Consider the following 3,943-nt stretch of genomic DNA (forward strand, 5'->3'; position numbering starts at 1 on the left):
GCGCCAGTGCCCCGCGCGGCTGTGCCCCGGCCCTGGCCGCCACAGCCCGTCCCCGGGCGCTCGCGGGGCCAGAGACCGCTGCAAAGAGCGTGCGCACCTGCCTGTGCGCCTCGTAGCCGACCTCTCCGAGCCAGCCGGCGGTTTCCCACGAATCACCTGTGCTTGGAGGGCAAGCAGAGGAGGTACGGGAGTCTCAGGAGGTGCCCGACGGGCTACCAGGGTTGGGGGCACGGACACAGTCGTGTCGCGGTATCGCCAACCTTTTGGCGCAGCTGGTCTGATGGCGACGCTGGATACATCTTGGCTGGAGAGGTCCCGGGCTTTTTGCGCAGCTGCCTGGGGATGTTAGATAGTAGCTAAAAAGTCAGCGAGGTGGTCACGAGCCGAAAGGTAAAGCGGAACAAGGAACAGGCTGGAGACGGAGTCGCGCCTATCATCAGGGAACCCCACAACGCACCCGTAAAGAGCGCATAGCCAAAGAGCGCATTCCGAAAGAGCGCAGCACCCGCCGAGCTGGGGAAAGGTGTAGGAGCCGCCGCAAGTCCCTGGGCAGTTAGTTGAGAGAAGGAAAGGGCCAGAGGCTACGGCAGCCTCAGGGAGGGGAGGGCAGGCGGCACGTACCGGCCATTTTTGGCTCGGGTGGGGCCAAGTTTGGAATCTGTAACCTGAAGGCAAAGCTGGAGCACGGAAACGGCCGCAATCCGGTAACGCATCTTCGGTGCGTAAAGTGTGCCTTTCTCGCCAATCCTGGGGGGAGAGACTGGTTAGTGAAAATGTATTTACAAAACCTCCCCCGATTTGGAAATTGATCTTTTTCTTGGTGCGCGTTCGTCTCGTTTGGTGCCGGTTTGAGCTATTCAGATGAGAAGAATTTGGGGGGAAAGTGAGGCGTTTGGAAACTTGAAAAGGCGGGTCGGGTTCTTAGACTCCTAAAATAAGGTTTCGGCGTATATTCAGAACATATCTTAAGGGGTCTTCCTTCCAGGTCTCCGCCCGGGGGAAGGCGTCGCGCAGCCCCAAAACTTAGCTCTGGTGGGCTGCGTCGCTGACTAATAGCTCTTGGATGCTGCCCTGATCTTACCTAGTAAACAGCGGCGAGGGGGCTTCCTTGGGCAGCGGGGTAAGTGTCCAGAAGTCTGGAGGCTGCCTAGGACTTGGGGGTCCGGCATGCCCTGTCTTTGGCTTGAAAGCATTAAACTACCTAGGTGAAATGGGGGTCCCCAAAGCTAACGTTTCTACTTAGTGTAAAAACGGCGGCGCAGTGTTCCTATTGGAGGCATTGGACGTGCTGGCTTTTTCTCTGTTGATGTCTTGGAAGCCTGAGCTCACCCAGTAAAAGGTCTCTGGTGAATAGGCGGCTGCGGGCAGGATGCCCTTGGCTTTTCAGTGTGGGGGCTGCCCTCCCAGGTTGGAGTCTAGGGGAACTGTTTTCCTGCAGAGCTGGGTTTTCCATTAGAGAAACATGTTGCTTTAGCATATAAAAGTTGAAAAAAAAGTCTTCAGTGCAACGCCCACACCTGTCACCCCAGTCTCGGGCTGTTTTTTAAACAGAAGCCTGCGCGGGAGAAGGTGACTTTCTTAACTGTAGGCATTTTACCAGGTTAGTTGGGGCGGCTGGGTCCCCCCTTCCAGGAACGCACTGTGGGCCATCTTTCAGACATTCCTCCATGAACTACCTGATTGAGAAAACCTGTTACCCTCCCCCCACTCAGTTCCCTTCCCCCACCCCCTCCCTCCTTCCATCCTGATTCCAGGGTGGAAGAGTCATTAGGAACATACAGAACACCTGAGGAACATACCAAACCCCTGTGAGGAGGACCCCCACCCCACGGAGAGGGGCTTTTGCTACACACAGGATTCAAAAAGCCCTCTTTCTACCTACGGCACTGGTGTTTAGCTGCCTTTCTCTGCCAGAAGCGTTTCTGGCAAGTTCTCCAAGCATTCCCCACTCTCTCGTCTCCCAACTAGCCCTTTGTCTTGCCCTGCAGCACTGAGGTATTAGCATTTGAATGGCCTTATTTGCCCTTGCAATTTAGGAAATTGGCTCCCAAAAAGCAGCCCTTAGAGTTGACCACAGGGGTGAATTACCAGCCAGTTACTAGGTTTCAACTGGAGAGGAAGAAAGGAAGAGGAAGGGAAAACTAGTAAAATAAAGCTGGTTAAATGGTCTGCTCCAATATTCAGGATTTTTTGTTTTGCTACATTAATCATTTGCTTAATAAAAATGTGCTTTTTCTTGGACAAAAGTGTTCTTTTAAGTGAACTTGAGTTGGAAAATCATGCATCAGTGTTCAAATACTGTGTGGTGTCAACAATCTGATGCAGGTTTATTTCTGAGGTTTGGCAAAGAAAACATTTAATCTGTGTTTATCAGAATTCGGGAATTGGGAATTTTAAAGTTTGGAATTGTTTTAAGATAATGTCTGTTTAATGCACTAGAAACTTTTCCCCTGGAACTGCTATCACCCCTTTACTCTTTAGCCTCAGTTTTAGCAGTTTTGATAGAAGGTTTAATGAGGAAGAAAGCTGAAACGTCAAGGTTGGTAAGAAATGAGCTTTAAAAAAAAATGCATGGATTTTACTCAGTTTTTCTATATTATCACTGCGCTTCAGGTAAAGGGAGGCTACAGAGAGGAAACTGAGCAAAAATCTTGGTGGCTGGGAAAGTATGTCTCTTAACAGAAAGATTACAAACAAATCACTATAATCAAATCAAACTTCCAGAGTGATGTCATATGCCAACTCAAGGACTGCCCTTCCCTTAAAAATTGTCCAGCAAAAAGGCGATGAGATTCTCAAATTACATCTTTAATCCCGTTTTAGAATGAGGGCTGGAATTCCTCATCCTGTTCTTCGGGTTTGCCATTAATGTCGCTGTTTTCTAAATTCTGATGCCCCAGAGCTGGACAGCTGGGTCTAAGACCTCAGGCTCATCGACCACACCTGCCTGCAGGCTGAGGTCAGGCCCAGTGGTCTCTGCCTCAGTTTCTTCATATGGAACATGAAGGAGCTGAAGAGTGGGTCCTAGCATCCTTTTCTGCTCCCAGTACCTGCAGGGTGACTAAGTAAAGCCCAGAGTTTCCCAGTTTGACTCAGATCAATGATTTTAATGCTAAAGGAGCCCCACCCCCCCAAATGAAAGGTTGATAAAATAAAAACACCAGTTGTGAAGAATTCTTTCTCTTTTGTGTTTGTCTAATTTGATTTTCTCAAATCTGATTTTGCATTAGGGGCAAAAATGGTGCAGAAGCAAGTCAGAAAAAAAAAAAAATCCGTAAATAGGATTTAGAGAATTCAGGCAGACAGGTTAGAGAATTCGGGATTCCACCACAACCTCTTACTAACAAGGATGGGGGGTGGGGTGGGTGCCTAGATTTCTGAAGAGCAGCTGTTAAGCTTAAGAGTTACTGTCTGTTGTAGGTGTGCTGTTGCTCATCTGCCCTCCTTCATCGCAGGGTCAGAAGATAGGCTTTTCAGGGTGGGGGCAGGCAGCCTGGAGATGCTCGCCGTTTGGGGAGAGAGCAGACAAATACTCCCAACCTCAAACTGACCACAAGTGCAGAGTATATGTTCTAGTAACACTTAAAAGTGTCCTGATGAGGACTGACCTGAAAAATTGGCTCAGAGGCTGCAGCTAATTAGGATAAACCAGTTTTCTTTCAACCTTCCCCCCCCGCCCCCCCATGATCGTTCCCTCCCAGGAGCTTTTTCAGACATTTTTTTCCTGAATTAGTCCTCATTCATGAAATGTGAATACCACAGATTCAGAGATACACCATGTATCTGCCTCTCTACTGTGGGCTCCTGGAATAGCTAAGGTTTTTTTGCACTCTCCCCCAAACCAATCTTAACTCTGTTGCAAATGCATGAGATTGTTTTTTTAAAGTGTTTAAGAAAAACTAATTTATGTCAAATTAAGTGATTTAACATCCCATTTTTGTTC

At 48.8% G+C, this 3,943-nt stretch overlaps 2 protein-coding genes and 1 long non-coding RNA gene across 8 annotated transcripts in view; 2 read left to right on the top strand and 1 right to left on the bottom strand.

Annotated features, from left to right (window-relative positions):
- LOC104989975 overlaps window positions 1-3,943 on the bottom strand; it is a 31,293-nt gene that overhangs the window by 20,773 nt on the left and 6,577 nt on the right. The gene's annotated exons all lie outside the window — the stretch shown is intronic.
- The window catches only part of LOC104989974 (neuroendocrine secretory protein 55), a 57,778-nt gene that overhangs the window by 1,738 nt on the left and 52,097 nt on the right, over window positions 1-3,943 (top strand). The window lies entirely within an intron of this gene.
- LOC104989972 (guanine nucleotide-binding protein G(s) subunit alpha isoforms short) overlaps window positions 1-3,943 on the top strand; it is a 66,963-nt gene that overhangs the window by 838 nt on the left and 62,182 nt on the right. The gene's annotated exons all lie outside the window — the stretch shown is intronic.

Source organism: Bison bison, unplaced genomic scaffold (genome assembly GCF_000754665.1).
Source record: "Bison bison bison isolate TAMUID 2011002044 unplaced genomic scaffold, Bison_UMD1.0 scf7180017864167, whole genome shotgun sequence".
In the NCBI taxonomy this organism is placed as follows: Eukaryota; Metazoa; Chordata; class Mammalia; order Artiodactyla; family Bovidae; genus Bison; species Bison bison.